This window comes from Haematobia irritans, chromosome 1 (genome assembly GCF_050003625.1).
Source record: "Haematobia irritans isolate KBUSLIRL chromosome 1, ASM5000362v1, whole genome shotgun sequence".
Lineage (NCBI taxonomy): Eukaryota > Metazoa > Arthropoda > Insecta > Diptera > Muscidae > Haematobia > Haematobia irritans.
In genome coordinates, this window is record NC_134397.1 from 61798998 (window position 1) to 61810055 (window position 11058).

An 11058-nucleotide genomic window follows, 5' to 3' on the forward strand; every position below is an offset into this window, starting at 1 on the left:
GAAAATGTTCTCACAACTTTATTATATTTAACTAAGTTTAATTGATTAATTTAATTATATTTAATTTAGCTTAGTTGATTAATGTAGTTTTATTAATAACATTGCTTATCAAATCAACTATTTTACTTCAATTTTAATAAAAAAAAAAAAAATAAATTTTATGGCAACCTTAAGAATCTCTGCATTTTGATATTTCAAATTCTTTTGAAATTACCCTCATAGTTCATTGTAGGAACACCTTCTGTCAAATAGGAAAGTGTGTACCACATACTTAAATATTCTATTTCCTATTATGTTGTTTCTTTGCTTCCTACTGATAAGGATCTGGAGAGAAGGGATTGGGAATTGTGCATGTGTAGCCTCCCTCACTCCCATTTCCATTCCCAATCTCGTATTCCATGGTTGGTTTTTGGTTTTATTTCAGGACTCTTAACGTCAATGTGAAACTTTTTCTGGTTTTTTTGTGCTCTCGGTTACTTTACTTCAATTGAAAGGATGAGTAGGAGAGCTCGGATGTACGTTTGTAGTAGGTCTCTTTACATATTTTTGTCATCGTTATCGTTTTAGAGTGGTTATAGTTTTGCTCTGTCTTCCAGGAAAACAAGAATAGTAGGAAATCTATGCTCATTCAGTAGCAGAAAACTTTGGAAATTGTCGTTGGTACTTGGTAGTACCATTGGTGTTTTTTCCCACCTAAGTTTTTAGATTTCTATGGAATGGTATGATATGTGTAACAAAGTCCTATGGAACGCATGATCCCTGAATTGTAGTACCTGACACAGGCAATCATTTAAAGAAACCACCTCATAGCATTCATATCTCAGTTTGATGTTTGCGTGTGGAGTAAGTGATTGGTGTTGAACGAGGTAGCAATGTTTTATGGTGGCATTGAATGCGGTTGGGTGTTGCATCTAATGGATCTGAAGTAAAAATAGTTTGACTTCATATCGAAGCAATATTGCAAGAAAGATTTAAAGGCGTAATCATGAAGAATGCAAAATTCAATATAAACAACTCCTACAAAATGGCATAGTATGTTACTAGGACAACACTAATCGATGATAAACAAGTAAGGAAAGTCTAAAGTCGGGCGGGGCCGACTATATTATACCCTGCACCACTTTGTAGATCTAAATTTTCGATACCATATCACATCCGTCAAATGTGTTGGGTGCTATATATAAAGGTTTGTCCCAAATACATACATTTAAATACCACTCGATTTGGATAGAATTTGATAGACTTTTACAAAATCTATAGACTCAAATTTAAGTCGGCTAATGCAATAGGGTGGAACACAATGTTAGTAAAAAAATATGGGAAACATGTAAATCTGAAGCAATCTTAAGGAAACTTCGCAAAAGTTTATTTATGATTTATCGCTCGATATATATGTATTAGAAGTTTAAGAAAATTAGAGCCATTTTTCAACTATTCGACTAAGCAGTGGCGATTTTACAAGGAAAATATTGGTATTTTGACCATTTTTGTCGAAATCAGAAAGACATATATATAGGAGCTATATCTAAATCTGAACCGATTTCAACCAAATTTGGCACGCATAGCAACAATGCTAATTCTACTCCCTGTGCAAAATTTCAACTAAATCGGAGCAAAAAATTGGCCTCTGTGGTCATATGAGTGTAAATCGGGCGAAAGCTATATATGGGAGCTATATCTAAATCTAAACCGATTTCAACCAAATTTGGCACGCATAGCTACATTGCTCATTCTACTCCCTGTGCAAAATTTCAATTAAATCGGAGTAAAAGATTGGCCTCTGTGGTCATATGAGTGTAAATCGGGCGAAAGCTATATATGGGAGCTATATCTAAATCTGAACCGATTTCCACCAAATTTTACACGCATAGCTATATTGCTAATTCTACTCCCTGTGCAAAATTTCAACTAAATCGGAGCAAAAAATTGGCCTCTGTTGACATATGAGTCTAAATCGGACGAAAGATATATATGGGAGCTATATCTAAATCAGAACCGATTTGGATAATATTTTGCAAGTTTTTCGAGACTCATAAAATATTCGGATGTACGGAATTTGAAGAACATCGGTTGATAAACACGCCAATTATAACCAGATCGGGGATAAATATATATGACAGCTATATCTAAATCTGAACCGATTTTTTTCCAAAATCAATAGCGATCGTCTTTGTTCCCCAAAACGACCCTGTGCCAAATTTGAGGACGATCGGACTTAAACTGCGACCTGTACTTTGCGCACAAAAATACATGAACAGACAGACAGGCAGACAGACTGACATCGCTAAATCGACTCAGAATTTAATTCTAAGACGATCGGTATACCAAACGATGGGTCTCAGACTTTTCCTTCTTGGCGTTACATACAAATGTACAAACTTTTTATACCCTGTACATGACAGCTATATCTAAATCTGAACCGATTTTTTCCAAAATCAATAGCGATCGTCTTTGTTCCCCAAAACGACCCTGTGCCAAATTTGAGGACGATCGGACTTAACAGACAAACAGACAGACAGACGGGCAGACAGACAGACAGACAGACTGACTGACATCGCTAAATCGACTCAGAATTTAATTCTAAGACGATCGGTATACCAAACGATGGGTCTCAGACTTTTCCTTCTTGGCGTTACAAACATATGCACTAACTTATAATACCCTGTTCCACAGTATGGCGCAGGGTATAAAAAGTGATGGACATTTTTTAATTTTTAATTAAACATTTATTTCAAACAATCAATTGTTAATCAGAATCAATTAAAAATTTAATCAATATTTGCTAATGAAATTAATTAATTTTTTAATCAGTTATATTTTGTGATACTCAATTAAAAGTGTGATTGATGCTATCATTTTCGTGATAGAAGACATTTCAAATAAAAAATTAATTGGATCAATTAAATTCGTGATTGAATCAGAAATTTTTTTGTGTTTCACAAAAAAGTTTCATAACATTTTCATTAAACTTTTTCTAAAATTAGATTAATAAATTTTCTACAAAAATCCTTTATCATCAAAATTTCTATAAATAATTGATCATTTTGAATTTTTCTACAAAACTTCGATTATTATGAAATTTTCCTAAAAATCCGATCATAACAAATTTTCCTAAAAATTCGATCATCACAAATGTTTCTAAAAAATTCGATCAAAATCATTTTAATAAAAATTCAAATTGTTGAAAAAACTTCTACTGTCAGTAGATTATAATTTAATTTGCTAGAAATAATGTTTTTTATATTTTCTGTAAAAATTCAATTAACATAAAATTAAAAAAATAGATTATTGTCAAATTTTCAAAAAAAAAAAAATATTATGGCTGAAAATATTTTAGCATCAAATATTCAATAAAAATTCCATCATCCTCAAATTTTCTTTAAAAATTAAATTCAATTTTTCTATAAAAAATTGATTATACTTACATTTTCTACGAAATATTGTCTTAAAATGTTCTATAAAGAAAGATTACCATACAATTTTATATACAAATTCGTATATAAATTCGTATCTAAATTTGTAAAAAAAATCGATTGTCATCAAATTTTCTAAACCAATCGATCTTAAAAAATCGTTTATGATTTAATTTTCCACAAATAATCGATTATGATTTAAGTTTCTATTATTTGAGATAATCGTCAATTTTTTATAAAAATTGGATTGTCAAAATTTTTTCATGAAAAAATTGATTACCATAACGAATAGTTCAGAATCAAATTCTCAATAAAAAACACTTCATCACCAAATTTTCTATAAAAGATCGATTACCTAAAATCTTCTACAATATGGTAATTCGATTATCATCAAATTTTCTATAAAAAAATGTATCATTCTAAAATTTTCTGTAAAACGATTATCATAATATTTTATATAAAAATTCATCAAATTATAAACATTCAACTTGTTGAAAAAATTCGATTGTCATCAAATCTTTCAAATAATTCGAAGATCATAAAATTTTCTGCAAATAATCGATTGTACATTTTTTATAGAAAATTCTATTATTATAAAATTTTCTAAAAAACATTGATTACCATCAAAAATCGTTTAGCATAAAATTTTCAATAAAAATTTCATCATCACCAAATTTCCGCTTTGAAAAGTTAATCAAAGTTTTTTATAAAAATTTTAATAGTTGACAAAAAATTTATTGTCATTAAGTGTTCTAAAAAATTTGATTATCAACAAATTTTCCAACAAATTCGATTATCAACAAATTAAAAAAAAAAATCGTTTAATTTTGGTTATGGTTTAATTTTCTAGAAATAATCGATTATGATTAAATTTTCGATAAAAAAATCAATTATCATCAATTTTTTTTTTTTATAAAAACTTAATTGTCAACAAAAAAAAATCGATTATCATGAAAAATAGTTTAGCATCAAATTTTCAATAAAACTTCCACCACCATCAAATTTTCTATAAAAATTTGATCATCGTATAATTTTTTATAAAAAAATGGAGTACTACAGAATTTGCGATCATCATAGAATTTTTCTATAAAAAATCATATGGTTTTTAGTTGAAATTAAAACTATAATAAGGAATTACGCTCAAAATAAATCCAGCCAACTGCACTCAAATCGATAATTTATCTTTGGTAAAGGAAAAGTAATGTGTTTGGGCAAATTTATGAAGACAAAGTCGACTATCAAAAACCTATTTCGGGAGGTTCGTGTGTAATTGACATCGGGTTTAGGGAATTATCTGAATTAATACTGATAATTGGTTGATAGTTGGGAGAATGTGGCAGCTCCGAAACGATCGTTCATCCAACCATCAGGATATTGCCCAAATAAACTTGACAAACATAATATTTTTCTATGGGTTAAGCTACTGTTGTAGTTCAGTCAATGTATGGTTTTAAGCTGAAATAAAAAAATAATAAGATTTTTTTTTTAATTCGAATGCAATCAAATTGTCTATAAAAGATCCTTTATCATTAAAGGATATTCACTTTAAGATATCGGAGGGTCAAGAAATAGTTTTTTTTTTCGAATAAATTGGATTTAGTAAAATTAACCCCCATTTTCAGGAAGCTCCGTTAGTGCTACGTTAGCTAACGAACTTTTAAAACGTACTATGGACATGTCTGTCATCTTGTCTATATATTCCATATACCAATTAGGAACTTAACTGCTAAAAAAAATCAGTTAAAGTTAACCGGAGAGAAGATATTTCGATTTTACTTTCTGTTAACTGGGAGTTAAAGTCTAACTTTAATTTTAAAGAGCCTGTTGTAAAGCTTCCTACAAAAATTATTTTATTAAAGATTATTTATATTATTTAAAGAAGCCGCATCCTTTGCTCATAATCAATACCAAAACCCTTAAGGAAAGGTAGCAATCTTTGGACACCTGTACATGCTTTTATACCCTCCACCATAGGATGGGGCAGTGTTGCCAGGTTGGGGATTTCCCCCCCCAAATTTAGGGTTTTTTTACACGTTTAGGGGGATTTTTAGGGGTAACATTTATTTGGGGGGATTTTTGGTGGTAAGAAATTATTTTAGACCCTATAAAGTGGAGCAATTCAGCAATTCAACAAAATTTGGAACAATTCTGGCATGAATTTGGAAAAAAAATGAGGGAAGTCAACCCATGTTCTTAAATAAAAGCAAGTAAGCAATGAAATTCTGTTTTAAACGCATTTGTTGAAGGAGCATTTTTAATATTTTATACAATTAAAAACAAATTAAGAAATGGTATTGTAACATTAAATTATTGGTCTCATAATTTCACGCCTACAATTTTGGCGAATAATGTATATATTTACTGAACTTTAATTTTTGTTTATTTTTTATTTCTATTATTTATACTTTAGAAGCCGTTGTTTTAATTAATTTGATTTGATTTGAAAGATTTATACATTGAATTATATTGTTTTGTCTGCTCTTTATATTGATATACATTTTGTATTAGTATACCCATAAAAAAATTAATTTCCTCAGGAACGAAATTTTAGACAAATAAACCCGAATTTCTGAAAAGGGGTATAATGATGTTATCTACTGATTTTTATTTACTTCAAAAGAAATTTTATTCTTCAGAAAAAAAAATCGTTCAGTATATATATTTGTGTTAAATTTAATTTGTAAAGTGTATCATTGCAGGATTTTTTAACGAAATTTGGGACACCTTTTTGACTTATTAACATTCTTAAATTTTTTGGGGGTTTTTAAAAAAAAGTCTAGACCCATTTAGGGGTTTTTATACCCTGCTCCACACTGTGGAACAGGGTATTATAAGTTAGTGCATATGTTTGCAACACCCAGAAGGAGACGAGATAGGCACATGGTGTCTTTGGCAAAAATGCTCAGGGTGGGCTCTTGAGTCGATATAGCGATGTCCGTCTGTCCGTGAACACATTTTGTAATCAAAGTCTAGGTCGCAGTTTTAGTCCAATCGACTTCAAATTTAGCACAAGTATGTGCTTTGGCTCAGAATAGATCCCTATTGATTTTGGAAGAAATCGGTTCAGATTTAGATATAGCTCCCATATATATCTTTCGCCCGATATGGACTAATACGGTCCCAGAAGCCAGAGTTTTACCCCAAATTGGTTGAAATTTTGCACAGGGAGTAGAATTAGCATTATAGCTATACGTGCCAAATTTGGATTTGGCACGTATACACTCATATGACCACAGAGGCCAATCTTTTACTCCGATTTAATTGAAATTTTGCACAGGGAGTAGAATGAGCATTGTAGCTATGCGTGCCGAATTTGGTTGAAATCGGTTCAGATTTAGATATAGCTCCCATATATAGCTTTCGCCCGATTTACACTTATATGACCACAGAGGCTAATTTTTTGCTCCGATTTAGTTGAAATTTTCCACAGGGAGTAGAATTAGCATTGTTGCTACGCGTGCCAAATTACGTTGAAATCGTTCCACCCTAGTGCATTAGCCGACTTAAATTTTGAGTCTATAGATTTTGTAGAAGTCTATCAAATTCTGTCCAGATCGAGTGATATTTAAATGTATGTATTTGGGACAAACCTTTATATATAGCCCCCAACACATTTGACGGATGTGATATGGTATCGAAAATTTAGATCTACACAGTGGTGCAGGGTATAATATAGTCGGCCCCGCCCGACTTTAGACTTTCCTTACATGTTTTTTACTAACATTGTGTTCCACCCTAGTGCATTAGCCGACTTAAATTTTGAGTCTATAGATTTTGTAGAAGTCTATCAAATTCTGTCCAGATCGAGTGATATTTAAATATATGTATATATAGCCCCCAACACATTTGACGGATGTGATATGGTATCGAAAATTTAGATCTACTAAGTGGTGCAGGGTATAATATAGTCGGCTCCGCCCGACTTTAGACTTTTCTTACTTGTTTTCTTAAGATTTGGGGGGAAGACTCAAAAATCACCTGGCAACACTGCGATGGGGGTATATTAACTTTGTCATTCCGTTTATAACACATCGAAATATTGCTCTAAGACCCCATAAAGTATATATATTCTGGTTCGTGGTGAAATTCTGAGTCAATTTTTTGGGTTTTTTTTTTTTTAAAGTCTAGACCAATTTAGGGGTTTTTTTCTTAAGATTTGGGGAGAAGACTCAAAAATCACATGGTTTATAACACATCGAAATATTGCTCTAAGACCCCATAAAGTATATATATTCTGGTTTGTGGCGAAATTCTGAGTCGATTTATGCATGTCCGTCCATCCGTCCCTCTGTTCGAGCTAACTTCCGAACGAAACAAGCTATCGACTTGAAACTTGGCACAAGTAGTTGTTATTGAAGTAGGTCGGATGGTATTGCAAATAGGCCATATCGGTTCACTTTTACGTATAGTTCCATATAAACGGACCCAGATTTGGCCTGCGGAGCCCCTAAGAGAAGCATATTTCATTCGATCCGGCTGAAGATTGGTACATGGTGTTAGGTAGGTTATGTGGCAGCCCGATGTATCAGGCTCACTTAGACTATTCAGTCCATTGTGATACCACAGTGGTGAACTTCTCCCTTATCACTGAGTGCTGCCCGATTCCATGTTAAGCTCAATGACAAGGGACATCCTTTTTATAGCCGATTCCGAACGGCGTGAAACCACTTAGAGAAGCTTTGTACTCCTCAGAAATATCACCAGCATTACTGAGGTGGGATAATCCACCGCTGAGAAACTTTTTGGTGTTCGGTCGTAGCAGGAATCGAACCCACGACCTTGTGTATGCAAGGCGGGCATGCTGACCATTACACCACGGTGGCTCCCTACATGGTGTTAGTATATGCTCTCCAACAACTAAGCAGAAATTGGTCCATATCGGTCCATAATTACATATAGCCCCCATATAAGCGGACCTCCAAATTTGGCTTGCGGGTCCTCTAAGAGAAGCAAATTTCATCCGATCCGGCTGAAATTTGGTACATGGTGTTAGCATATGGTCTCTAACAACCATGCAAAAATTGGCAAGATTTGGTTTGCGGAGCCTCTAAGAGAAGCAAATTTCATCCCATCCGTCTGAAAAATGGTACATGATGTTGGTACATGGTCTCTAACAACCATGCAAAAATTGGTTCGTATCGGTCCATAATTATATATAGCCCCCAGATAAACCGATGCCCATATTTAGCTTGCGGAGCCTTAAAGAGAAGCAAATTACATGTTATCCGGCTGAAATTTGGTACATGATGTTGGTACATGGTCTCCAACAACTAAGCAGAAATTGGTCCACATCGGTCCATTATTACATATAGCTCCCATATAAACCGAACCCCAGATTTAGTTTGCGGAGCCTCAAAGAGAAGCGAATTTCATTCGATCCGGCTGAAATTTGTTACATGATGTTGGTACATGCACTGAAAAAAAGGCATACGGTTCCAAAGATTTTGTCTTTACTTTACAAAATTTGGTATTGATTCCGAGCCAAAGAAGCGGAGAATACAAGTAAGGATATTTTTAAGACACAATTCTCTTTTACACCGAAAAAAAAGTTTACTATTTTTTATGAAAAATGAACTAACCCATAGTAAGAATGACCATGATTTGGCGCCAAAGATTTTTTTCATCTAGATAAGTTCATGATTTTCTTATAAATTAGTTCATGTATTACATCGTATTTTAGTTCATTATTACTATGCTGTGGGAAGAATATAGTTAAACTCATTCAAAATATTCCTGCTATCCGGAAAAATTAACAATTTTTTGGGAAACCTGTATTAAGAAATTGGTTTGAAATAAACTGTTTGTCGGTATAATTTTCAAAAAAGTAGAGAAATTGAGGAATCAAAGGTACAACAAGCCTGTATACAACTAAGAAATTTTTCGTAGAAAACAAGTCAATTTTCTATAACCACCAGTATTTTATTTCAAAAAATTATTATTATATTACACAAAACTATGGCTTATGATATACAATAACAGAAATATTTTTATTAGTACGTTGGACGCATTTACTTGTCGGTAGTTAGTAATTGCTTCTTCAAAAGAGTAATATTCTATGTTATTAGGACTAAAATAATTAATTTAAATTCCCATGTTTTCTATCCATATGAAAGATATATGTGGCATAAGTTGCTATATTCAATTGAATTGTCCAATTTCATCGATTTTGGCTAACTTTTGTTGTGCGGATTTGGCTTATAAGCATCTGAAATTGCAAAGTTATACAAAATATAAGAAAAATATTATTAATTAATTAATTCTATCGTTCATATTGATCTTTAACTTACGGGTTTCAAGAGTATTTCCTAGAGCCAATAAGGATATCAGCTTAATTAGTATTAAACAGTAAGAATATTCAAAAAATTACAATTACGAGACCTGTCTACCTGCAAGTGAAAACAATTATTTTTAATAAATTGAAATTTTGGTTTTATTAAAAACGGACAAAATACCGTTTATAGAAAAACTTACCACATTGAAAAATCCATCCAGTAGGTACATTATTGGAATCATATCCATGGACAAATGGGACGTTATTGAAATTATTCTCAGAATATATTTGAAATAAAAAATATTATAAAATTAGACATAATTTCCACTTGTCAGTATAGCATTTAGTATTTAAGGTGGATATTAAGTTCGAGTTTAGCGGCTAAAATTGCAATTTCTATGATAAGTTTTCTTTAATAATCCATTATAAAAAATAATCTTTATAAAAATCTTGATTTGGGCTATTCTCCATCAAGTTATATTTAAATTTGTATCGAAGACGTATAATTTTATACTTTGCTTAGTGATTTATTTTTAATTTTAGCGTCTAAACTCGAACTTAGTACTCACCTGTAGGAATTGCTGTAACATAAAAAATATAGATTCAAAAAAAATGGTTGCTTCTCAACCTGTGATCCAGATGTAGAATAAATATAAATCATCCTATTACCACTCATGTTGTATATTTTTTATGTAAATCAATTTAAAATCCGCACTAATTTTAAACTAACATATTAACAGAAATATACAGTTCCTTAATCTGTTATTTGTTTTTTATCAATAAAAAGCGTTTTTGATTCCTCTAACATCACATCATTCACTTCTCAGTTTCTAAAATGTTTCGAAATAAATGTATTTTCATTAATAAACACCAATACCGCACGTACAATTTTGCAAAATTAAATCCACGTGTGCACTTCATAAATGCATCAACATAACTGAATGCAACAATAAAACTCAAAGACACAAATAGTCATAAGGGATACATACCTGCCGTAAAGAAAAACAACTCCACACACACACGATCCCTTTCTGATCTTGCTATTGCAAAAAAACAACTCTCATCACAAAAGATACCAACAACACACAAGGAACATTCCATTGTCTCTAGAATCAAAACAACCAACAACAGCATAAATGACGCAATAACAAACACAAACAATCATACGAGATATACACAAAATGTCTCTAAAAACTCCCTCGCATGATGCACTCACATTTTCCAGTAGCACGTTTATTGATTAGTTGGAATTCTATCTATAAGTTAAGGTAAAATATATACCAAATCTATGAGGAATCTATAAAAATTATATACACCTGTCAAGGATTATATTAACTAATTTTTATTCTATTTTAACTAAAATGTTCAATGTGA

At 31.8% G+C, this 11058-nt stretch overlaps 1 long non-coding RNA gene across 1 annotated transcript; it reads right to left on the bottom strand.

Moving 5' to 3' along the window:
- Positions 1–9487: 9487 nt before the first annotated feature.
- On the bottom strand, positions 9488–10060 carry LOC142238783 (uncharacterized). Its single transcript, XR_012722817.1, has 3 exons — positions 9885–10060; positions 9701–9799; positions 9488–9618 (listed from the first exon to the last, which is right to left on the bottom strand). It is a non-coding gene; the product is annotated as an uncharacterized LOC142238783 (long non-coding RNA).
- Positions 10061–11058: the final 998 nt, after the last annotated feature.